The sequence below is a fragment of the Sus scrofa genome, chromosome 14 (genome assembly GCF_000003025.6).
Source record: "Sus scrofa isolate TJ Tabasco breed Duroc chromosome 14, Sscrofa11.1, whole genome shotgun sequence".
Classification (NCBI taxonomy): Eukaryota; Metazoa; Chordata; class Mammalia; order Artiodactyla; family Suidae; genus Sus; species Sus scrofa.
Genome location: NC_010456.5, coordinates 91,322,402 through 91,349,513, shown reverse-complemented (window position 1 = coordinate 91,349,513; position 27,112 = coordinate 91,322,402). Strand labels below are relative to the sequence as shown.

At 41.1% G+C, this 27,112-nt stretch overlaps 1 long non-coding RNA gene across 1 annotated transcript; it reads left to right on the top strand.

Annotated features, from left to right (window-relative positions):
• On the top strand, positions 224–26,252 carry LOC110256705. Its single transcript, XR_002338595.1, has 7 exons — positions 224–811; positions 3,777–3,993; positions 13,232–13,351; positions 21,845–21,957; positions 22,430–22,566; positions 23,622–23,747; positions 24,612–26,252. It is a non-coding gene; the product is annotated as an uncharacterized LOC110256705 (long non-coding RNA).

Sequence of the window (27,112 nt, the reverse complement as noted above, 5' to 3'; positions counted from 1 at the left end):
TGTTCCTTACTGCTATGGCTCAGAAGTAAGGAACCCAACTGGTATCCATGAGGATGAGGGTTAATCCCTGGCCTTGCTCAGTGGGTTAAGGATCTGACATTGCCATGAGCTGTGGTATAGGTTGCAGATGCAGCTTGGATTCCGTGTTGCTGTTGCTGTGGCGTTTGCTGGTGACTACAGCTCTGATTTGACCCCTAGCCTGGGAACTTCCATATGCCAAGGGTGCAGCCCTAAAAAGAAGAAAAAAAAAAATCGCTTGTTTCTGGCCCAGGCTAGATGACCTTGAGCAAATTTGGTTCTATTTTTGCATTAATTCAATCAGGTCCATAGCATTATGTGAAGATGTGACATGAACTACAAGATCTTTTGAAACGTGAATGAGGAGAGACTTGAAATTCCTTTAAGAAGTCCAAATTGCTTCCTGTGCCCCTGTGAGACTTTTTCTAGACTCATTGAATGTGAAGTTTGAGACAATGTCCTAGGCAGGTTTCTGTTCTAAGAGTAGACCTGGTGCTGCATTTCTGAAGACCTTCTATTTTGGGGGGGGGACTTTTTTTCTACTATTCTCGATAATGCAAAATTTCACTTATCTGCTTCTTGAGAGTAGGCATGTGTGTGTGTCTGTGCATGCACACTTGAATGATCATGTGCTTATGTTCACACAGTCATCCCCAGAAAATCTGGGAAAGCGGACCACACCATAGGATGTGCAGGCCTGGGAATTTCATTTGCTCCAGCTCAAGGTCAGACCCAAGTCAAATTCACCCAATGTGCTGTACCATCCTCAAACTGGACTAGCATCAGTTTCCAGGTAAAGGTACTTAAAACTGAGTAATTCCCAATATGCTGCTTTTGGACCATCATGTTCTTAGTATAATGTAGGCAAGACCACATTCCTGTCACCAAGGGAGCAAGTTTCTCTTCCAAAGCATAGATATTCCCAGTGCCAATCCCTTTTGCTAATCTGGGCTCCTTTGATAAGTGCAAGGGAGTCACTTGTTTAATGAAGGTCACTTTAGACCAAGAGGCCAGGAGGAAGGTGCTTGAAAAGGGGCAGCAGAGCAACAAAAGTCAGCTGTTACCAAAGCAACCAAGAACTGAGCTCAGCCTGTAACTACACCTTGTAGCAACATCAGAGGACTTTACTGGCAATTAAGATGTTGCTAGAGAAACTTGTTTTCTCCCAACTTCTGTATATCCATGTGGCACTAATAGCCCCAAATGGTGGCTTGTCCAATGGAGGCCCTTCATCGCTGGTCCTAGAAAACTCAGGTCTTTATAGATTTATGAATCATGAAAATAGGGGCTAGAGTTTGTTCACAGGTTTCATTTTAATGTGTCTTTCCCTGAAACTGCCCACCATCAAGTTTCCTAGTTTTCCCTGTGTGAAAGAAGGTGCTACAGCTCAGGAGACTCTGGCACGAAGTGTGGGACCCATCTCTGCTTCCTCTATATCAGGAGATGGACTGTGCTATGCTCAGGTCCCCTGAGGCTACTGGATTGGGCGCTGTAGGGATTCTGCTGGGAAGCTCACCTTCTGAAGCCAATTTTCTTTCCAGAGTACACTGCTTGGGAAACAGCATAATTTGAAAAATGTGATCACTTTTAAACCTACTTGGGTTATCTTAGCCTTAACATAAAGATGATTTGTAAAACATCTGTGCTTCATATGGACAAAGCCAGGAAAAATAATCAGCTAGGAGCTATGTTCGTTTCACATCTGCAGCTAAAATGCTCTACTCTTATGGTCTCTCTTGGGAAGAATCCATCCACATGGCCACATGGGAGAGCTGAGTAAAATATGTTGCACCTTCTTTTCTATTATGCACTTTATTTTCACTAAGGTCCCATATACCTCATGGTTTATTGAATGTCCTCCGTATTTCCCCAAAGCAGGCAGCACTGTGGTATATTTTTTCTCTCCACAAAATAGATAAGGAAGCCGAGACACACAGACAGACAATTACTTTCTCAACATGATTCAAGTGATCTGAGTTAAAAATCCCTATAGGCTCTCACTCTCAGAACAGTTGCTCCACTCACTTCAATGTTGAATATAATTATATCTCCATAATATCAAATGGTAGGAAACACGGATTCATATTATGTAATAAATCTATAGGTTTCCTAGCGAGGTAATGGCTCAGTAGTTATGAGTTAATGAGACTTTCAGAATCAACTTGATTACATGTATTAACCCTTGCAGTAAATATATAGGAAATGATTCTTTTTTCTTTTTTTTCTCTCTCATAGGGATGCATCCACACCAGATGGAAGTTCCCAGGCTAGGGCTCGAATCGGAGCTGTAGCGCCCAGGCTATGCCACAGCCATAGGGATCTGAGCTGCATCTGCAACCTATACCACAGCTTGCAAAAATAAGGAATCCTTAGCCCACTGAGCGAGGTCAGGGATCAAACCCGCATCTTCATGGATACTAGTCAGTTTGTTACTGCTGAGCCATGTCAGGAACTCCAAATATTTTTTCAAAATAATTACAAAGTGCAGAATCAAGTTGTTTACCTGTTAGTTGTCTAGATGACAAAGTTCTAAGATACAGCCCTCGGGCCTTCACACACAATCAATTACCTATAATCTAAAGAACTTATTCTCATGTGGTAATACCCTTCCAAAAATTTTATTTACTTTTTTTCCTTCACGGAAAACTTTGAAGAATAAACGTTATCAATATCCAAATTGGCATTGAGCAACCATGAATATTTATTGAGCACTTCCTGTGCGCAGGATACTCTGCCCAATACTTTGTATTCATAACTTCCCTTCTTTCTCACGATAATCATATAGGTGAGGTGGAGAGAGTAGGGTTGCATTCAGGGAATAATTTTCATGAGATCTTAGAGCTACAAGAACCAGGGTTTGCCTCTAGATGCATACAATTTACCTTAATCTTTAGACCTGCACTTCCAATGTGATAGCTATGCCCCATGTCGCTATTTACATTCACTTTAAAAATTCAGTTCCTCAGTCACACTACCACATTTCAAGTGCTCAAAAACTACCCAAAGCCAATGGTGACTGTGTTAACAGTGCGGGTATAGACCTTCTCCAGCATTGCTGGCAGCTCTACCAGAAAGCCCTGAACTACAGTATACTCCCTTCCTTAGAGGCTACTGCAGTTTAAATAGAGACATCATCTGTCACCAAATTTCCTCACTTATACTTGGGGCGGGGGAGGGATTAGGAAGGGAGCTTTATTGTGTAAACTTTATAGAAATAAATACATTGGCCAAGTCCAATCTTCCCTAGTCTCTAAGACTAAAAACCACTCAACTGTTATATCCTCTATGATATTTTTCGAAATTCCCTTCACTCCCCAGAGGAGAGAAGAGGTGGGGGATGTGAACTCAAATGTACTGAGCTCCAGTATGGGCACACATGATCTCCTTTAATCTCTTCAATGGTATATATGAGAGTGTGTTATTATCCCCAATTTCCCCTTAGGAAAAGAATTCGAATTACTCACACACATTTCCAAATACAGCCTGAGCTTATAGCATATAAAGCATTAGCACTGCAAAGCCAAGGATTCTGAATCCTTTCCCTCTCTTCAGTGCACTCGCAGGTAATGTACAGTATATGAGACCTGCTCCCAGCTTAGCTAGTTAGAATTATGGGGAATAACTTCACTTTTTTCCCCCCTACCACGCAGGAAAGTATATTGAAACACTTATGAGCAGAAATAGCATTACTATAGGGCTAAATGTTCTAATAAATTGAAAAGGTGAATAATTTGTGAACTTTTGCATTTTCTGTGTAGTCTGGACTAGAAGCTTCAAACTTGAGTGCCAAGAGAGATTGTGAAGAAAAAGTAGATGAATAGAACAGACGGTTGTGGACCATTGGTTATAAGGACCAGCAGGGATAGCATCACCTGGGAACTTATCAGAAATGCAAATTATCAGGCTCTTTCCCTGGACTGTTGAATCAAAACTCTGGGGTGGATCCAGCAATCTATGTTTTAAAAAGCCCTGCAGGTAATTCTGATTCAAGCTATATTTTGAGTACCCTTGTTTTAAGCAGTAGGAGCTGGTAGTGTGATGAACAGAAAATGCACACCCCCTCTACTCCGCTCCAAGTGCTTCTATTGCTTTCATTGGAATGAAGGTCCAGTGTGGCCAGACCTTCCTGTGACTTGAATGTCACTGATGGGAGTGGAAGGGAGAGAAAGGCTACATGAATTAAAATGCTTATTGCAACCTGGAGGCTAATGTTACTGTGCTTTCTACTTTGGTACAATATTTTTAGTCAACTAAATGACATACAGATTAAATACTAAATTTTTACTTTCTCATTACCGCTAATATTTTGATGCATGCTGTCTTAATAGTATCACAGTAATTCTTGGTCTCCTTTAAAATTACTATACCTTAGCTTCTGTTTCAAAGTTACTTATTCTTAGTATGTTGTTTTCAGAACTCCAGTAGCACCCATCAGTTAATGAAATTGCAAATGGTATTGTTATAAGGTATAAAAATAGATCATATACTAACAACACTAAATATTTAATAAAATTATCAGTATTACTAGAATTTCTCACAGAAGTTCTGTGAGGTGCTGTCCTGAAAGAAAATGGTGGGACTTTCTGTTTATCAGCTAAAGTAGTACTGCATGAAAGGATAAAGTAAAACAGTTTGCTGTGTGTTTGGCGCCCCCTAGATTAGAAATTACTTAATTTTCTACTTTCATTAAAACTGGGTTTCTCAATGCCTTCAATTTTATACATAAATGATACTTTATTAATATTTTAAGTATTCAATGCCTTCAATTTTATACATAAATGATACTTTATTAATATTTTAAGTAGCTCTGTTTCAAATTGGCCTAATGTAATTGGACTACATAAGAGTTTTTCCTTTATAGAAATTGTATAAAGCTTTTCCAGTCTACAAAAAATAAAAAATAATAAAATAAATATTTACGTATTAACCACTCAGATTAATAAAACAAATGAACATATCATTGAAGCTTTTTGTGTACCCATCCTTGTTCTCATTTCTTCCCTTCTCCCAGAGGTAACCACTCTTCCAAATATGTAACTTATTTCTATTCTTCTTTCATGTTTTACCACATATATGTGTATATCTCCATAATGTATTGTCCTGTTTGGCATGTTCTAAAATATTTTGCTAGTGGAACTATTCTGTAGGTACATTTCTGAAACCTGCAATTTGACTCACTATTATGTTGGTGAGCACTATGGTTGTTGATAATTACATATCTAATTAATTTGTTTTCATTGTTGGAAAATGTTATATGAGAAAGAGTCCATACCAATTTAATTATAATTTTTTTGGCTGATGGGAATTATATCTGGCTCCATATTTGGGCTCTCAGAAATGTTGTGTTTTTATTGAGCATGTGTAAAGGTGTTTTTCCAAGTTACATAACCAGGAAAGGAATTGCTAAATTATAGGGAGCTGTAGATGATTCCTCTTGCTAATTAGATATTGTCGTATTATTTTTCAAGTGGTTATAACAATTTACATTCCTGCAGTAGGGCATGAGTTCCCCCTTTCCAATATTCATTTTCCAATATTCGCATTGGCAAACTTTAAAATATTTTTGTTGATCTTGTAAATGTATAATGGTGGGCTTTTCTGAAACATGTTTATTATTTACATTTAATTGAGATATCTGGGAGCTAAACACAAATTTAGCCTCAGAAAAACTTTGTAATAAAATTACTTTGTTGCTTCTTTACTTAACATGATGGGAAAAACCTTATTCTCTATTTTTTAAAAACATGAATTCCTAGTTATAATACTGTTTGCACATTAATTCAAAATCTCCTACACAAAATAAACATTATCCATTTTATACTGAGTAAAGTAAATTGAATATATTTTATTTTTTAAATTATTTATTTATTTATTTTGCTTTTTAGAGCCACACGCTAGGGCATGGATGTTCCCAGGCTAGGGTTCCAATCAGAGCTACAGCTGCCAGCCTACACCACAGCCACAGTGACGCAGGATCTGAGCCACATCTATAACCTACTCCACTAGCTCATGGCAACGCTGGATCCTTAACGCACTGACCGAGGCCAGGGATCAAACTCACATCCTCATGGATCCTAGTCAGGTTCGTTAACCACTGAGCCATGAAGGGAACTCCTGAATATATTGTAAAATAGTTTAATTCTATAAATAGTTTCTTCTCTCCAGGTGATTTAAAAACTTACAAAGTCAAACACTGTAGTAAAGCAGAAAAGCTACATTCCTTTTAGGAAAGAAAGAGAAAAAACAGTTTATGCTCCCCTTATATAGCCCTTCCCAACCACTGTGATTTCAAAAGTTAGATAACCTTTTGGTAAATAGCCCCTTTTGCCTACTCCCTTTTCTTGAGGCACCAGAAAGGAAACTAGACATACTCTTAGCATATTCATCAGCAATTGCATGCCTCAGTATTTACACAAAGTATCCATACAAAAACTTGTGCATGAATGTTTACTTATAGCAGCTTTGTTCATAATTGCTGGAACCACAAAAATCACTTCATTAGGTTAATGGATAAGGTGTGGTACATCCAGAAAATGTACTATTATTCAGGACAAAAAAGAAATGATCTACCGAGCCATGAAAAAAGCATGGAATAAACTTAAATGCGTATTGCTAAGTGAATGAAGTCTACATACTGTATGATTATGACTATATGACACTCTGGAAAAGGTAAAACTATGCAGACAGTGAAAAAAAATTACTCATTGACGGGGTTAGGGAAAGAAAAATTGGTGATGCACAGAGTTTTAAGGACAGTGAAAATACAATTTTTCATACTATAATGATGGATACATTTAATTATACGTTTGTCCAAATCCATTGAATGTACAACATCAAGAGTAAACTGAAATGTAAACTATAGACTTTGGGTGATTATGATGTGTCAGTGTACATCAGTTGTAACAAATATACCACTCTGTGGGGGATGTTTGTCATGTGAGAGGCTGTGCATGTGTGAGAGCAGAAAATCTATGTGAAATCTGTATACTGGCAAAAAACCTCTCATTTTTGCTGTGAAACTAAAATTTCTCTGAAATTAAAATTTTTTGATAAAAGAGACAAAATGAGGCACAAGCAATGTAAATGTGTTCAGATGAGAACAGAATGTATCAAGTGACATATGTTGAGAATTTTTATACAATAATTATTTAAATAGAAGAATAAATAAATAATGCACCACTGAAACAGTTTGTTAATTTTTAAAATTTTCTTAAAAAAATAACCACAGAAAGGTGAAGGAATTGCAGTAGAACTCATCTGGGAATCACTGGCCATGCCCAATAAGTGGCCTCTGACATAGGCAGAGAGCCACATTTTTCTGGGTGTTGAGAAGGGTCTTACAGATTCCCAGGAGTGGATCATGTTTTCCCACAGGTCTCTGAGGGTCTTTCCATTTTTTATCAATATTTTTATTTATTTTTCGTATCAGGTGAGTTCATCAAATCAGTCAATAATTCACTAATTATTCTATTTCAAATATTATTTTAAATAAATTTAATTTTTTCATGTCAGCTATTAAAATTTCCTTTAGCTTATTTTCTATAATTAATATTTCTTTATACATATCTTATTTATGGAGTTACTGTCATTATCTTTTCCTTTAATTCTTTAAACATCATTTTCCTTTATCTTTTAACATATGAGAACTGGAAGGCTTTGCCTGCCCAAAGCAACATCTGAGACCACACAGAATCAGTTTCTACTAATTGCTTTTCTTCCCCTTGAGTATGAGTCACACTTTCCTGTTTCTTTGTGTGTCACAGTTTTTTGCAGTTTTAGAAAAATAGAGAGTTGAGAAAATATATTGTCGCAAGTCTGGATTCTGAAATTCTTTGTCTTGAGAGGGTTTTGTTTGTTTGCTTTTTGTTAATTTGCCTAGACTTACCTCTGCGTCCCTGACTGTATGTGGCCACTGCTGGCTTCCTATGAGCTACACTAGCGTCTGACTAGCTCAGGGAATCTGCCAACAATGGAGAGGACTGTGTGTTCAAATGTAAGTCTATGCTCAAAATGTAAGGCTTCTACTCTCTGTCATGGATCTTCTCAGAGTGGTGGCGGGTGGCACATTCAAATTTCAGGCCATTCTCATGTCTGCTCTGGCTTTGGTTTTTCCCTGGGAACTTTCAGAGTTTCCAGGATGTGCATGGATGGTTCTCCTATCTTCCAATGATGAAAATGTATTTAATCCTTCTATGCCTCTCTAAGTTTCAAAGTATTACCCTTAAATTTCTAGCTGATCCACTCAGTATAAACAGACTAGAAACCTTTGGCTAGCAGAGCTATAGGGTTTCCCCAATTTTTTTTTTCCTACTTAGTTTTTTACTTTTACTGATACCATATAAGCCATGAGTTTTCACCCTCCACTCCAAATCATTAGCCACTCTTGCGGCAAATTTACTAGTTTTCACGGCCAGTCCTGCCCAAGTGAAACTACTATAACTGCACTGGTGGTAGGAAGAATAGAAGAAGAGTCAGGCAAGTAGCCTCAGACTCCCCTAGTTTTTACCCAGTTTCAGCAGCTCTTCATGATTAAATACTCAATTTTTCTATTTGCTATTTGCTTTTGGTCAACCTGAAATACTTGTTTTTGATAATTTTGTTTAGTTTTAAATTTGGTTTTGTGGGGGAGAATGCTTGACATCCTCTTTACCATGAAGCTCCATCTGTTTACAGTTATCATATTGATAAATTTACTAAATTTTCTTAATGGTTTGTAATTTTGTGGATTTTTCAAAAAGAAATCCAGTCCTCTGTCACTTAGGTATTAAATATGACCTCTTGTATTTCTTCTAGTTTTTACATATTTTACTTTAATAATTTAAGTTTTAATTCATTTGGAATTGACTATTGTGCACTACATGGTATAGGTTTTAATTTATTTTTTCTTTATGGAGGAGTTGTTGTATGTTGGTGTTATCTCTGGGCCAAATCAACATGGTATCTATTTCACTAAAGTCTTTAGAAGCCTCTATAGCTGGTAGAATTCATTCTCTACCCTCTTTTCTTCTCTTTGGCCATTTTTGGCTATACACTCTTGCACATACACTTCAGAAGGAGTTTGTAAAATCTGTAATAAATCTTGTTGAGCTTGAGCTTTCTGATGAAATTGCATTATCTGTAGATTAATCTTAGGAGAATTTATGTTTTCATAATAAATATGTAGCTTTTTTTTTTTTTTTTTTTTTTTTTTTTTTAGGGCCACTCCTTTAGCACATAGAAGTTCCTGGGCTAGAGGTCAAATCAGAGCTGCAGCTGCTGGCCTATGTTACAGCCATAACTACTGGATCTGAGCCACATCTGCAATCTACCCCACAGCTTGTGGCCATGCCGGATCCTTAACCACTGAGCAAGGCCAAGGATCAAACCCACATCCTCATGGATATTATGCCAGGTTCTTAACATGTTAAACAAGGGAAACTCATTTAAATTTTGTATCAAATAGATACAGTGATCTCTAGATAGCTGGCACGTGTATAGCAAGATGCCGATAATAATGGCCATACACTTGTAATAACAACAATGTCCCTATATAGAATTTGGCTGACACATTTAAATATTTTTTTTATTTTTAAGTTTGTTTTCATCTTATTTTTATAGTGAGTAGGTGTCAAATTTAAAAGATAAGATAGTTATTTTTAAAAATGTGTTAGGGGATTTCCCGTCGTGGCGCAGCAGAAACGAATCCGAGTAGGAACCATGAGGTTGAAGGTTCAATCCTTGGCCTCGCTCAGTGGGTTAAGGATCCAGCATTGCCATGAGCCATAGTGTAGGTCACAGATGTGGCTCAGATCCCACGTTGCTGTGGCTCTGGCATAGGCCAGCAGCTACAGCTCCAATTTGACCCCTAGCCTGGGAACCTCCATATGCCGCGAGTGAGGCCCTAAAAAGACAAAAAGCCAAAAAAAAAAAAAAAAAAAAAAGTGTTAGGAGTTCCCTTAGTGGCTCAGAGGTTAACGGTTAACGAACACTACTAGAATCCATGAGGATGCAGGTTCGATCTCTGGCCTCACTCAGTGGGTTAAGAATCCTGTGTTGCGGAGTTCCCGTCGTGGCGGAGTGGTTAACGAATCCGACTAGGAACCATGAGGTCGCGGGTTCGGTCCCTGCCCTTGCTCAGTGGGTTAACGATCCGGCGTTGCCGTGAGCTGTGGTGTAGGTTGCAGACGCGGCTCGGATCCCGCGTTGCTGTGGCTCTGGTGTAGGCCGGTGGCTACAGCTCCGATTCACCCCTAGCCTGGGAATCTCCATATGCCGCGGGAGCGGCCCAAGAAATAGCAACAACAACAACAACAAAAAAGACAAAAGACAAAAAAAAAAAAAAAGAATCCTGTGTTGCCATGAGCTGTGGTATAGGTCACAAATGAGGCTCAGATCCTGGGTTGCTATGGCTGTGGCATAGGCTGGCAGCTGTGGCTCCAACTGGACTCCCAGTCTGGGAATTTCCATATGCCATGGGTGCAGCCCTAAAAAGCAAAATAATAATAATAATAAATAAATAAATTTTTAAAATGTGTCAAGGAGAAAACAGCTTAGGAGGTAGGCTAAATCAGGATCGTTGACCTCTGTGTTGGGCGTAGAACATGTACGAGTGGTAAGTTCTTCTGCAAAGTGGCAATGTTCCCAGGCCAATAGGGTAGGCAGTTCAGTGGTCCTAATAAGTCAGTATTTTCTAATTAAAAAGAATTGGCTTCAAATGCTGATTCCCCCACTGATTTTTTTCCCTTTTTTCTTTTATTCTTCAATTTCCCAATAACCCGAGGTCAATAATCTCCAACCCTGGGATTTTTTGGTCAGTTTTAATGCAATGAAATAATGTAAATAAAAGTTAGTTTGCTTTTACTTAAACCCCCAATTCCATGCCCTTGGAAGCTAAATCTATCCCCACAATTTCTGCTGATGCCTTTAATTTAAACTTGTATGGTTCCCCTATGTTTTATTCCCATTGTGTTTTCTCTGTTTTGTCATCACATAAACCCAATTTCAACTTTTTGCAATTTTTTATGAATTTCCATGCAATTGAGTCATGATTAATTTTATAAAAATTTAGAAGGGGGTCAGAGTGCATTGTCTGCTGCCATTTCTGTTGATTCTCTAGTGTTTAAACTCTGCTCCAAACTCCAAACCACTGGGATTGGCCCAGAAACTCAATAGAACATGGTTGTCAACTAAACCAAACAAAACCAAAAAACAAGAAAAAAAAAAAGGGGATTTCTCAGCAGAAACAAATCCGACAAGTATCCATGTGGATGCAGGTTCGATCCCTGGTCTGTCCCAGTGGGTGGGGGCTCCAGCATTGCCATGAGCTGTGGTGTAGTTCACAGACACGGCTTGGATCCAGTTTTGCTATGGCTGTGATGTAGGCTGGCAGCTGCAGCTCTGATTCGACCCCTAACTGGGAACTTCCATATGCCATGGGTGCAGTCCTAAAAAGCAAAAAAAAAAAAAAAAAAAGAGGAAATCACCTTGGAAGGTGGCTGTCATTATGAAATGCCATATGTATACATTATGTGTGTGTGCCAATGTCTAGCAGTCAATGTCTAGACTCTAGTTCAGTAAATGTTCGCTTTTTTCTTTCTTGTTGGGTCATCACCTTACAGCAATATGAGAATCAATTTTAAGAACACATCCTCGGGAGTTCCCATAATGGCTCAGTGGTTAACGAACACAACTATTATCCATGACAACACAGGTTTGATCCCTGGCCTTGCTCAGTGGGTTAAGGATCTGGTGTTGCTGTGAGCTGTGGTGTAGGTCACAGACACGGCTTGGATCCAGTGTTGCTGTGGCTGTGGCATTAGGCAGATGGCTACAGCTCCGATTTGACCCCTAGCCTGGGAACTTCTATAGGCCATGGGTTCGGTCCTAAAAAGACAAAAGAAGCAAAACAAACAAACAAAATCCTGGAGTTCCCTGATGACTTATTGGGTTAAGGATCTGGCATTGTCACTGCTGTGGCTCAGGTTCAATCCCTGGCCCAGAGAACTTCTGCTGCATGCGGTGGGTGCAGCCAAAAGAAAAAAAAAAAAAAGGAATCCATTTCCTTGTAAATGCCTCTTAGATAAGTTTCAAGGATCATGCTCTGGCCCCCTTTCTCTTTTCATACACCTCATTTTCATCCTTGTAGGGGCAGCTAATGGTAATATCTTAGTGTTGCAAAAGCATAAACACCTTCTCTGGCCATGCTTCGTTTCCCATTAGCCATCTTTCTCAGTCTCAGCTAGCATATACAGGAACTGAAAAGTGGAAACAGGATTTGGGGTTTACAGAACATAACTACATAGGATTGTATAGTCTTTGCCTCGCCAGCCCATCTGTTTACCATTAGCATCCTTTCAAATGAAGTTGTCTTGTTTTGTTCATAATGAACCTCTGTGGTTGGAACAAAGGTTTTTGTCTGTCATCATTCTAAAGAGTTTGCTCACCACGAGGACATCCCTCAGCATGTGTCAATGTTAACAGCCCTCGGGCTCACTTAGAACCCTTTCTGTGGTCTGATGGAGACCCAGGGCCTTGCATGCATCCATAGGCTTCTCTTGTTCAACTAGACTTCATGGCCAAGCCCTGACATCATCCATCTGAGAGTGGAGAGCTTCCCCTCCTTCCAGGACAAATGAAATCAGAAAATTATTCAAAGTTGCCAGACAACTACTTACTATGTTTATCTGCTTATCTACTGTGTCCCCATTTCTATGCAGTCATTGTTTATCATTTTTACAACAGATTTGTGAGATTGGTCTTAGTAGATGTCATTTACATAAGGCTGAAGAGATGGATGATTTGAGAGTTGGAAAAACTTGCTCAAAAATACACAGCTAATAAGTGATGGACTAATACTGAACCCCACTAGAGCTTGTTCTCTTTCACTCACCATGCTCCCAACTATGCAAATACTGTAAACAAGTGAGCATCTTCCACTATTTTCAGTGGAAGACTGAGGAAGGGAGAACACTCAAGCTCACAGAGCAAATCAGTGGGCATCCTGAGACGCAAGCCTGCAGGCTTATAGCAAGAGACTGTTATTTTCTGTATTGGTCAAGGAGGTTGGGAAAGGGTTTGAATTTTGATTCAAACCTCAGCATTTACAAGATGTTTGATTTGGGGCAAGTCATTTTGTTTGAGTGTCAAAATTCTTTCTTGAAAAATGAAAATAAAAATGAGAATTCCACATATGGACATGACTATCATCAGGCTCTAACTCTTTCCCCTTTATCAGAAGACAGATACTCATGGATTGTGAAAATGCCAACTGGCCCACATTGGACCTTGCTCACAGGGCAGAAATTCATCATTTAGTCGTTGGCAATGCAAATTCTCTTCAACCCCTTGGAAACCAGTGAGTAGAAACACATTGGATGCCTCATTAGTAGTGACTATGGAACTAGTAAATTGGGGTAGTTGGAAAAGGCCTGTAAGACAGAGAAGTTTCATCTTTCCTGCCAGCTTCTTTCAACTGCTGGTGGATGACTTTACTAAGGACTCCTCAGTCCTAGTAAGGGATCAGAAAGGGGAAAATGCAGTGACTGATTCATGACAATAGCCTCAGACATGGGAGTAGTAAAGGTGGTATTTGTCCTCCTTATTTGTTTTATTGATTTTAAACAATCTTGTTGCCATCTGGAGATTAGGAGGGTAAAATGACCTGCCCAAGATTCACACAGCTGCTAATAGGTGGCAGACCCACAGGGGCTTGACCACAAGGTATCTCTTCCAGGGATTCTTACAGAATCCTTGACAGGGGGTCAGGACTTCTTGGGATATGCCAAGATTCAACCCCAAACATCCACAGAGAGGTGGAGCCCACAAAACCTTGCAGGCTGTGTGGATGAGTCACGTTAGGTCAAGGCAGGTAGCAATCAAGGTGAGACTCCTGCACCCCACCTGTAACTCCCCCACTAGCTCTTTCCAAAAAAGTTTCAAAACTGTCAGTTCAGGTGTTCCAGTTGTGGCTCAGGGGAAACAAATCCAACTAGTATGCATGAGGATGTGAGTTTGATCCCTGGCCTCTCCCTGTGGGTTAAGGATCCAGCATTGCCATGAGCAGTGGTGTAGGTTACAGACATGGCTCAGATCCCGAGTTGCTGTGGCTATGGTGTAGGTGGGCAGCCGTAGCTCTGATTCAACCCCTAGTCTGGCAACTTCTGTATGCCATGAATGTGGCCCTAAAAGCAAAAAAGGAAAAGAAAGAAAAAAAAAAAACCTATCAGTTTATCTGAATTAGTTTCTTCAAAAATGATAATTACTGCAGCCACTTTAAGCTTCACTGTTTGCTACTTTGTGTGGGTCATGCCAGGAGGAATGGACTGTTGTCTTGGGCTTCACCTCATGAGTTTTCTTTAAGCTCTCTGGCTTGATAAGTTTCCCCTTTAATCCTCTGACTGCTAAAAAGCCACCAGTTTCAACCATTGCTCTTTTATTGCTTTAACTGTATCATCCAGCAACTTATTTGGCATTAATATCTGCATCAGCTTGGATGTTTTTATAGTTCACTGGAAAAAAAGAAATAAGAAGAGAGCAAAGGAGAAAATAATTATGATGATGGTGATATTAATGGCTGCTGTTCATTATTCCAAGTCACTGAAATGCTCATTTTCTCATTTGTAAAATGATTGAAGTACTAGTGTATACTGCTCATAATGTTATCAGGACTAAATAAGACAGCATAAATAAAGCATAAGCACCTATGACTGATATATGGCAAGATCCCTCAAGTATTAAATAGCATAACTTTGTAGGCATCTTGACTAATAGTAATAAGATGATTCCTATGACATTCTCTTTAACACCCTCATTTCTATGCTGTGCTTGGTAACCCTACCTATGAGGCAGAGGGAGACAACCATAAGCACAATCCTTGGATGTGGAGGATGGGATAAGATGTATACATGCTGTTTTGTCCATTTTACATAGAAGGAAGCTGAGGCACTGATGGATGAGCTAAGGGGACAATGAGGCAACTGAGAATGCATCCTTGTACCACATGAAGAGACTTTCTTGCTGTGACCATGGTGGGAGAAGACTTGTGTCATCACTGGCTCTGGTCCTGAGGGAGTCTGGACCCATCTGAGGTCTCCCCTCATTGCATGCCTCCAGGCTGGGCACTGGCTGGCAGGACCGTGAAGCTCTGAGCACTCATTCTCCCCTCTGCTGTGCTAAATCCAGCCTCGCTTTTCAGAAACTCTTCTGCTGCTTCCTGAACAGATTCTTCTACCTGCTTCTAAATCCTACTTTTTAGCCCTATTGTCTAACAGTTTATAGGACCGGGGAAACACTGCTTCTAGGACCCGGTGGAAAGGCATGAGGGTGCAAGGAAAGATGCCAGAGAGGGGAGGGGCTAGGGTGAGTGCCTGCAGTCCAGAGAAGTGGACATTGCCTGACAACAGGGCCCCAAGCTGCAATGAGCCCCTGAGGTAAGCAGGGCCCTCTGTCGTCCCAACATCTGAGATGCCAGGTGCAGTGGCTTGACCTCCAGAGGGGAGAGCATCAGTGGGGGGGTGGGAGTGACATTTGATGAGCCCCCATATTAGGAATGACAGCAGAGAATAAGTGTGAGGGAAGCTCCAGAGTCACCTCTGAAGGACATTAGGAGCCTTCAGCCTGTGCGCAGGCCTGTTATTTTTTGCTGTTTCTATTAATGCCATTTAATAGTAAACCACTCAAGAATGAAAGTGCTATGAGAATATTTTCAGAAAAGGAAGGAAAATACAGCACAGGAGCCTCTACACACACACACACACACACACACACACACACACACACACACACACACACACACACACACACTTGCTGCTCCATCTGGACATACTTACCCAGCCTTTTGATTTAGTAGACTCTATAACTAAGAAAATGACCTTGATTCCAACTGCTGCAGGAAGGAAGGAAAGCTACTCAGGATGAAGGAAGTTACCTATTATCTCTTGCCTCTTGGCTCTTTGAGTGTCACTATGCCAACCCAAGTTGTGACAACAACTGCTTTGACATCCTGGCTGGCAGCCCCCGGTAACACAGCTGACTAGTGACACAGAGCCAGGACTGAGACAAGGGTCTGGAAGCATCCCTTCCCTTGAGACTGCAGTTAGCTGGGGTGTTTGCTAGGTTGAGTTCCAGAGCAACGTGAGTGGCAGGTTGGGTGCCATCCATCCAAGGAGCAGGAGGATCAGCCTGAGCCTAAATGGGGCCTGTAGAACTGGAGAACCCCCTTTTTGTTCTCTAATAAGGACTAACAAATATATTTATGGCTGGGACTGTGCTGGGGCTCATAATACGGTCAGTGGGCATAGGCAGAAACACCCCAGCTCTAGCCTACACCTGGAGTAGTCAAGCCTCCCAGGTTTGTTTCAGGTAGGTCTGCCTCTTTCAAGGAATTCAAGCTGCTTTACTCCAACCCTCACTGTTATGTTCCTCAATGGCCCCATATCCATAATACCCAATGTCCAAGTAGGAGACAAGCTTTTGAAAAAGAGCAGAAGAAATAGAAATAGGAGAAACATCAAGAAAGTGTGGGTCATCCTTTGTGGAAAAGAGGGCCGAAGTCCTCCGTGGAGGGAAGGAGGGGGACTTTGACTTTGACTGGAAAGTTATTGTGCGCCTGATACTTTCTGCTAGTTACATACTGATATCTGAGCAGCCCGACAGCCCACGGGGTGGGGGAGGGTGGCACTGCAAAGGTAGGAAAACCCTTCATGAAAACCCTGAGAAAGGAAAGCTTTAAGACATATGCAGGGATGCATGAGTCATCATAGTTGGCTGAAATTAATGAGGATGGGGCTAGACACGTAATTAATACCTTTACTGTCCAAGCAGAAAAGGAAATAACCTCCCATGACATCAACCTCAAGCCCCTACGCTAGACTGCCTGCTTTCGACAGGCTGTTGTTTCCTCCATCCTGTATCCCGGCAGCTCCAGTCCTCAGGAAGCACCCGGGCCAAAGCTGGGCTCTCTGGGAACCCTCATTTAAGGTCCTCTTTCTAATCCTCAGCCCCGCCACTAGACTCTGACAAGCACAAACACAAAGCAAATTTGAGACGTGTTTATCCTAGGTTTGGGGAGCCATATTCCCATCATAGCTCTCACTTCCTTGCCGTATCAGAGAGATTGTACTTTTACAGCCTGGCAGGTATTTATGGCACCTCTGTGCATTGATTAGGCTCAGATGGTTCTATTTTACCTTTCAAAAGATACATGAAGCCTTTGGTGTTTTTTTTTTTTTTTTTTAATCCTTTAACCAGGAGACAAAGCAAACTGGAGAAAAAAAATGTGGTCCTGGAAAAAATCAAAGGATGTTCTCCAGCGTTGGGAAATGCCTTTCCTTTTGTGATTCAGTGAGCCCTGGGGGATGTCTCTTTATGGCAGCTCACTTCCAAAGAGTAAGGAAGGGGCTACAGGAGGAAACATGGATGAAGGACTTGACTTGTACCCAAGCCCATAAAAAGGCTGAAGGAAAAAGCTTACACCAGAAACATATAGATGGTGCTGCCCCGCCCTGCAGTGGAGAGCTTGGAAAGTCTACATCAAAGCCTGGCTCTCCAGTTCCCTGATTTATCCAGGGGGGATTGGCGGGATTAGTGGTCTGATCTGGGAAAGCTCACCTCTTTAAGGGTGCTGTAGAAACACAGTGGAAGACGTTTTGAGGATTATTGAGTCAAGGAAGAATAATAGTAATAATAGGGTAGTGGCAAGTATAGTAATAACTGTAAGTAATTGTTATTTGTTCTGCACCTGGCACTCTGATAAGCCTTTTAATCATGATCTATGTAAGCCACAATGATATTATGACTAGGTTAACATTACATTTACTGACTGGGCAGGAAAACTGAGAATTTGAGAAACCAGGGAGCTTGCTTAAAACATGAGTGATTTCAGCACCCACCTCAAGCCCAAAGCCCAAGATTCCCTACGTAACTGTGCTGTCAATCAGTGAAGAGCCACACTCCCTGCCTTTTCTTTTTTTTTTTTTCTTTTTTTTTTTTTTTTTTTTTTTTTTGCAACTAGCAAAGCCAGAAGTGGAAACCAAGCCAGGTAAGTTCAGAGTTAGAGGCCTCAAGAACCAAACTGTACTGCTGCTGGTTAATTAATGCTGCTCATGAGGAGATAGGCAAAGCCTACTGTAAAGCTCTCACCAGGCCAGGATGTTGGTGGTGCTGCTGTGATGTGTATTGATGCCTGCTTGCCGACGGCACGCTGAACTCCTCTGGCTGTGCTTATGGCTAAACATTCTAGGAAGAGCTGCTCTGTCCTCTGGCCTCTGAAACTGTTCCAGGTCCTGCTTCTCACCCTTCACTTTGAACTCACTTTCTCCCCAGCCCCCATCCTGCTGCATCTGAGGCCAGACTCTCTCTCTATCTGGCCTCCTTCTGATGGCTGTCCTTCAACAGATTCTCTTTGGCTCTATCTGGAGGCAGTGTTCTCAGGATGGCATCTCTGCTGGAGGCTATAGCCCATCTCCTGCCTGAGGCTTCAAAACTCTCTGACCTTGCTTCACGGCATGGTTTCCAAGCACATCCTCCATGTACCTCATTGTGTCATGGCCCCTTGGTCTGCACCTTTGCACAGGGTCCCTTCTCCTCATGAAATGCTCTCTCTGGAAGAGTCTACCTTCTCTTGACTTAGTTTAAATTTGTTTTTGGTCTCGGCATCTGAACCTATGAACTGGCTTGCTATCCCTCCATGATTTCTCTCAGTGCCCTGCATTCACTCACACTGTCCATTTGTCAGATTCCACAGGTCACAGCATGACAATAAAGGAGTGGTTGGAGCCCTATGTGCAGAGTCCAGGTTTTAGTGACCCAAATCTTAGCATAGGCCTGGCACACAGTGGGTACTCAATTGATTGTTTCATGAATGAACAAATGATAAAAAAGGAGTGATTTTCACACTCTACCTAAGGCCTGAACCCCAAGATTCCCTTCTTAACTTTTCTGTCAATTAGAGCCACACTCCCTTTATCTGCAATCCTCACCTGAGTGAGTGTAAGGTGAGGCACAAAGATACGGCAGCCCCTGCCAGCAGACAGCCTGCTGCAGTCTGAAAAACAAGGAGTCCATGTGCATTGTCTGGAACCAGAGGCTTTTTAAAAAAGTTTTATTGAAATACTGTTGATTTATAATGTTGTGATAATTTCTGCAGTACGACAGAGTGATTCATTTACACATATATACATATCCATTCTTTTTCAGGTTCTCTTCACATAGAGGTTATCACAGAATGTTGAGTAGATATCCCTGTGCTCTACAGCAGGTCCCTGTTGACCATCCATTCCATATACAATAGCGTTCATAAGTAGAGGCTTTTTCTTTAACCTTTTATTTTGAAATAATTATAATATTACAGGAAGTTGCTAAGAATGTATAAGAAAATCCTGCATGCCCTTCACCTAGTTCTTCCAATAGCAGCATCCTGCATAATTACAGTACAATATCAAAGCCAGGAAATGAACATTGTAGAGACCATTAACCTTATTCAGGTTTTGGGTTTTTTTTTTTGTCTTTTTGTGTTTTTACGGCCTTACCCGCAGCTTATGGAGGTTCCCAGGCTAGGGGTCTAATTGGAGCTGTAGCTGCCAGCCTACGCCAGAGGCACAGCAACGCCAGATCCGAGCCATGTCTGTGACCTACACCACAGCTCATGGCAACGCCAGATCCTTAATCCACTGAGTGAGGCCAGGGATTGAACCCGCAACCTCATGGTTCCTAGTTGGATTCATTTCCACTGAGCCATGATGGGAACTCCCTTATTCAGATTTTTATCTGTTCTGCATGCTTTCATTTGTGTGTGTGCCTGAGTATTCTGTGCAATTTTACCACCTGTGCAGGTTAGCGTAACCACCACCCCCATTCAGAAGGGTTCCATCACCACAGTGCTTTTCTGTGTATCATTTCACTGTAGCCACTTTCATCCATCACTCCTGGCAACTAATTTATTCTCCATCTCTATAATTTTATTTTGAGAATGTTATATAAATGGAACCATGTAACATGTAAGCAATTGAAACTGGCTTTTATCATTTATCATTATTCCCTTGAGATCATCCAGGTCATTGCGTGTATCAATAGTGTTCTCGTTTTTATTGCTGAGTGGTACTCCACAGTGTGGATGGACCAAACTTTGTTTAACCTTTCACCCCACAAAGTGCATCTGGGTTGTTTCATTTTGGGGATAACAATAAAGCAGCTATAAACACACATGTACAGGTTCTTGAGTGACCATAAGAATTCTTTTCTTTGGGACTAAAAAAACCCAGGAGTACAATTTCTGGATCTTATGATAATTGCATGTTGACTGTTTTAAGAAACTGCCAAATGTTTTTCCGAGTGACTGCACCAATTTTTTTTTTAATTTTTCTAATTTTTTTTTTGCTTTTTAAAGCTGTACCCACAGCAAATGGAGGTTCCCAGACTAGAGATCAAATTGGAGCTTCAGTTGCCAGCCTAGGCCACAGGCACAGCAACAGCAACACGGGATCCAATCCACCACAGCTCACGGCAATGCCAGATCCTTAACCCACTGGGCAAGGCCAGGGATCGAACCCACAACCTCATGGTTCCTAGTCGGATTTGTTTCCGCTGAGCCACTATGGGAACTCCATGACTGCACCATTTTAAATTCCAACAAACACAGTGCACGTGATCCAGTATCTTCTCATCCTCTTAGCATTTGGCTATTGTCACTATGTATTATTTCAGCCATTCTGATAGGAGTGTAGTGATATCTAACTATGTTTTTAATTTATATTTTCTTAATGTCTAATGTTGCTGAACATAACTTCATGTACTTATTTGGCATCTGTATATCCTCTTCAGTGCAATGTCCATCCAAGTCTTTGGCCGATTTTCTAACTGGGTTTTATGTTTTTTGTTTTTGTTTTTGTTTTTTACATTGAATGTTGAGATTTCTTTATATTTTCTAAAAACTATATTTGGTCATATATGTTGCTGGCAAATATTTTCTCCCAGTCTTTTTCTTTTCATCCATATTCACAGGGTCTTTCGTTGAACAAATTTTTTAGATTTTTGATGATGTATGGTTTATCAATTTTTCCTTTTATGGGCTCTGCTTTTAATACCAAGTCTAAAAATTCTTCACCTGGCCTTACATCCAGAAGACTTTCTCCTAATTTTCTTTCCTAAAAGTTTAATAAGTTTACCTTCTACATTTAAGTCTGCAATCTACTTTGGGTTAATTTATGTAAAGGTTATGAGGTTTAGGCTGAGATTCATTTTTTTGGTGATGGATGTACAGTTACACTAGCACCAATTATGGAAAAGGCTGTCTTTCCACCACTGAATTGCTTTGATATCTTTGTTAAAAATCAGTTGAGCTTATTTGTGTGGTTATTCCTGGATTCTCTATCCTGTCCCTGTGATCTCTTGTCTATCCCTCCACCAATATTGCATTATCTTGATTACTGTGTTGTTGTTGCTATTCTTCTTCTTCTTCTCCTTCCTCTTCCTCTTCCTCTTCTTCTTCTTCTTTTTATGGCTGCACCTGGGGCATAGGGGTCCGAGCCATATCTGTGACCTATTCTGCAGCTTGTAGCAACGCTGGATCCTTAACCCACTGAGCAAGGCCAGGGATTGAACAGGTATCCTCACAGACACTATGTTGGGTTCTTAACCCACTGAGCCACAAAGGGAACTCTAAGATAGTCTCCCACTAAAAGTTTTTTTTTCAAGAACATTGATGTTATTATGGGGCTTGTACCTTTCCATGTAAATTTTAGAATAAGATTCTCTACGTCTACAAGAAATATTCCTGAGACTCGGTTAGGAGTTACATTAAACTTATACCTCAGTTTGATGTAGGGTTTTATTTTGTTGCATTTCCCTCCAGTTCCTGTTAGCCATCCTTCAGAGGGTCGATGCTGGGGCACAGTGTGAGCAGAAGATGTAAAACCTGTTCTTCCTCTTGCGGATGATCTGCTACTACTTCATTCTGAGCTGGGGGTGAGCTGACCGTAGTGGCCCTGGATCCTGAAGGCAGCAGCCACACTTCCTTGTAACCCACCCACAGCATCTCTGGCCTGGCTAGAGTCTGCCCATGACCTGCATTTGGAGTGGTATTGCCTTATCTCTGCCTTATCACTCATAATCCTAGGCAAGGTGGGGTCTAAGCCTCCTTTTGTTTCTAGCTCCCCTTGGCAAGAATAAAACTTCTAACCCCTAAATATGGTGTGGAATCAACAAAGGCACCTGCTTTAAATGGGTCATTAGAACTCAGTGAGCAAGCAAATCAGTGCCACCATGACACAGTGACATTGAAAGAGCCCTTCTCTCCTTTTTCTTGTCATGATGTAAGTCTTTCCCAGCCCTGTGTAAGCCTAGAGAACAAAATTATTCAAGTAATGCTGAGCTGTGAGATGATAACAAATTAACTCCTAACAGTACCTGGCTTAATTTATTTCTTTGTTACTTCTAGAAAATTGCATGTGCATCTGGTGACCTCCTTTTCTATGGAGTGAAACCATCTGGAAATGTGATTGTGAAGCTTGCTGAGCAGGAAAGAGAGAGCTGGAAAGTGAAGCCCAGGCTTTATACTACCTCAGCTCTGAAACAGTATGCATCACTCTTGCTGTGGTTCATTGGCCGGATCTAGTCAAATGGCCCCAAACTAACTTCAAGAGTCAGGGAAATGCAATTGCTATGAACACTACACATCTCTGCCAATAACAACAAAGATTGAAATTCCTTTCACCTGGAGGTAAAATTGAGTTCGATGTAAAAGAAATGAAGTCAGGAGTTCCCAATTGTGATGCAGTGGAAATGAATCTGACTAGTATCCGTGAGAATGTGGGTTCCATCCCTGGCCTTGCTCAGTGGGTCATGGATCCAGTGTTGCAACAAGCTGTGGTGTAGGTCGCAGACCTGGTCGCAAATCCTGTGCTGCTGTGGCTGTGGCGTAGGCCATCAGCTTCAGCCCTGATTCACCCTGATTCAAGCTTGGGAACTTCCATATGCCCTAGGTGCTGCCCTAAAAAGAAAAAAAAAAAGAAAGAAAATTAAAAAAATGAAGTAATCTGACAATTTCTATGTACTTTTTTTTTTGGTTTTCTGGAGTGATTTTTTTTTTTTTTAACCTATGTCAAATGTTGCAGACCGAGCTGCTTTAAGCTGAAGCATGTGGATCATGCATCCTGAGTTTGTTTAATGCACATATCACACACAACATTCATTTCTCTGAGTCATGCTAACATTATTGCTTTGTCTTCTCTAAAATACTTCAAAGAGGGAGCAAGAGCCAAAAGAAGGATTAGCTCCACATAAAAGTCAGGTTTCAAGTGCTGACTGTCCTCAAGGAGGTGTAAATATCATACTGCAGGACAGCCAGCCTGCTGTCTGCTCTACTTCATTACCAATTGCGACTGATATCCAAGGATCAAAATCTGAACTGCTGTACATTAAATTCAGTCACTGGATTATGGCACAATAAATTAATACTTCTTCAAAAGCCTTAATGTATTCATTGAAGGGCAGGCCTGTGTCTTTAAAGAGCTGGGTAGAAACACAACAGTCAGCAATCTCAGGCAATTATTTCAGCAATGCTGTTGTTTTCATTATCACTGGAGTTGCCCTTACCTCAATTTACTGGGGATGCTTGTTTGGGCAAACAGGAAAAGACTGAGAGGAGAAATGAAACTTGCAAGATGATGTCCCCCTTGGCTAGAACTCAGAGGATGATAATCTGCACAACTACAGTGCCCATTATCTGGGCTGAGATATTCCAGAAGCAGAGATGGGTAAGTAGACAAACTCTAAGTTATTTCCAAATATCATGTCTAGTTTTTCTTAAATACCACTTGTTTGGAACATATCTGCTTTTCTTCCTTTCCTTGAACTTACTGTTTAGTATTAATATCTCTCAATGTCCAACCCAAAGTTTCTGACTTTGGCACTTGTCACTTTAACAGCTGAGGCAGGAGGGAAGCCCTTCTTGGCAATCCCACCCCTCCCTGTTATGGCAGCCTCTCCTTGGATGGGTTTACTTGAAGGTACATTGTGGGAGTGGCCGTAAGTTACCTGTCTTAAACAAACATGTATTTAATAATGAAGCGTGAGTGTCAGTTCTACACCCAACATGGGGTTTGCCTGGCACCCCTCAAACCTCCAGGGACATATAGGCAGGGAAGTGCCAGTGCCCTCTAGGCAGGAGGAAGCATCCTTTCTGGCACATTATAAACTCAACATGACAAATGACTGTGCCACAGGCCAGCTCTGAAGCTCAGTGTCTGGGTCTCAAAACCAGGTGATTGCATCATGAGAAACTGGAGTTTATGAACTTTTCAGCCAGGTTTCATCATGAATCTGCCATTGCTAGTTTATGTACAGGAGTTCTGAAATAGGTGGTATGTGTGTGTGTGCATGTGTGTACATGTGCATATACAGACATACATGTATGTGTGTGTTTATGCACATGCACATGTGCATCTTTCATGTGTGTGCATATGTGCACGCACATGCATCTGCATGTGCGTGCACATATATAAATGTTTATATGCACATGTGTGCATGCATGTATATGTACATATACATATAGCTTGTGTGTATTTGACACAAATCAAATGCTCTTTTGGTATATTTATGTATTTCCTTTATATTTAAAGGCCGGAAAGAGTATGTTTCCATCTTCTGTGCAGAAGGACTCCGTGGAACTTAGGAACATGTAACTCTGAAGCAAGCGAGTCTGATTGAGAAAGCATATTGCCCTCTTGTGATCAGTGCATTTTGACCTCAAGGGTACCACGTTCCACCAGTGATATATAAACTCCATGGGGCTCTGTCACATCCTTGGAGGCAATGCCCACATCCCCACTCTGGGGAAGGAGGCCACCCAGTGCAACAGGGATAGGGATGCCTTTTTTGGAGATCTGGAAATTGTTACTACATTTACATTGATTCTGTCCTCCTCTACAACTAACACATCGGAAGGAAAGCCATAAAAGGTAATCTCTGGATGCTTTCTCTTTGGAGTCCAAGACCCAGCTAGGGTCTGGGGTGGGATGGGAATAATCACGCCCAACTGTAGGATGAAGCAGTCCTAGAAGTAATTGGGCTCTGGGACTATATGGGAGTGAAGGGGTAGATAAATCTCACAGCACTCTTCCAATCTTAGGTTTCTGGAGACCAAAATATTCTTTTTCTTTGAATTACCTTGGCATAGTTGGTCTTTGCCATGGCAAACATCTGAGCCCCATTGTTTGTGCAATTTGGCCTGAAAATAGAGACCTCAGCACTTCTCAGCTCAGCTGTGTGTGAGTGCTGCTGCCCTGCATACCTCATTTCTTACTGGTCTTCATAAATTCTGCTGCTGTCAGCTCAGGTTTTGTTTGTGGGAGCTAACACTGCCAGTGGTCAGGAAGAACAGCGTGAGCCAAATTGTCCATCCGAATGTATTTAGCATCTAATGCTGAGATGTAAAGAAACCAAGAGAAAGGGGGAAGGAAAATGAGATGCCCTGGTGGAAACCTGCTAAACATGGAGAACATTTGGCAGGAGAACCACAAATAAATCACCAGTGGTCTGCACCTCACAAGGAGATGCTTTGGTCCCTGGAAACCTTAGTGGGGGGTGAGTTACAGGGTGGAGAAGCCAGTCAGTTCTCAGGGAACGTGGTGAAAACACAGGCCTCCCCAGCGCCCTTACACAAACCTCCATTCTCTGCACCACTCACGTCAGCAATCCACAAATCTCTCATCCGCAAACTTGCTCCTGCACTGGAGAGTTAGAGGGGGGCACACAGGATTCCATGGACCCGGTCAGATGCTCCACAATTCTTCTGCTTGCCATGCTGCCTCCAGGACTGGCCAGTTCTAGAACACTTCTCCCTGAGTGCAGCGCATGCCACTGAGTCCAGAAACATATCATCTGTACTAGTAGGTTAGATGATTTCCACTTCTCCGGAAACACAGATAATCATTCTGCCTTGCATTTAATATAGAGATTGTAGCATTAATAATATTAGCTAATATTGATTCAGTTCTATAATGCTCACCCCATGTAACTGAATATAAATTGCTTTATTAAAAACTCTGACTTTTCTAGAACCTGTCTTTGAGGTTCTAAACAGACTGAGAAGTCTTAAATCTCCAGTGTGTAGCAGAGTTGATCTTGCATTAGGGTTGTTTCATGAGAACGTGAACAAAAGCTAGTGCTCTCCCAAAAAAATAACAGGACACCATATTTACCAGTAGCAATATTTAAAAAGTAAAAAATAAACAAGTGAGGAGTTCCCCTCATGGTTCCGTGGAAACAAATCTGACTAGTATCCATGAGGATGCAGGTGCGATCCCTGGCCTCACTCAGTGGGTTAAAGATCTAGCTTTGCTGTGAGCTGTGGTATAGGTCACAGATGCAGCTCAGATCTGGCATGGCTGTGGCTGCGGTGTAGGCTGGTGGCTATAGCTCCAATTCGAGCCCTAGCCTGGGAACCTCCGTATGCTGTGAGTGTGGCCCTAAAAAAACAAACAAATAAATACATAAATAAACAAATGAAATTAATGTGAATGTATTTTATTTGGCCCCAAATCTAAAATCTTATCATTTCAACACGAACTGATATAGAACTATCAACAGATATTTTACATTATTTTTTCTGTACTTTACACACTGTTTTTTGTTTTGTTCCCCTCTCCCTCAGGCATATGGAAGTTCCTGGACTAGGGATCAAATCCGAGTTTGAGCTGCAACCTATGGCACAGCTGCACCAATGCTGGATCCTTAACCCACAGCACCAGGCCAGAGATTAAACTGGCACCTCCACAGAGCCAAGCCACATTAACCCACTGAGTCACAGCAGGAACTCCTGCACTGTATTTTACACTTTGACTCAACTAGATTTAGACTGGTCACATTTCAAGGGTGGATAACATTTTACAATTTATGAAGATAACTACACTGGATATAGTATTCTAGATGGACAGTTTTATTTTTTCTTTCACTACACACAAAACAATGCTTCATTTTATTTTGACTTGTATGGTTTCTAACAAGAAATCTGCTGTTTTGTCTGTCCTACGGATATAATGTTTTCCTTCCATCAGGTTACTTTTAGGAAGTTGTCTTTAAACCTGGTTAAAACAATCTGGTTATAAAAGCTGTGATTTGA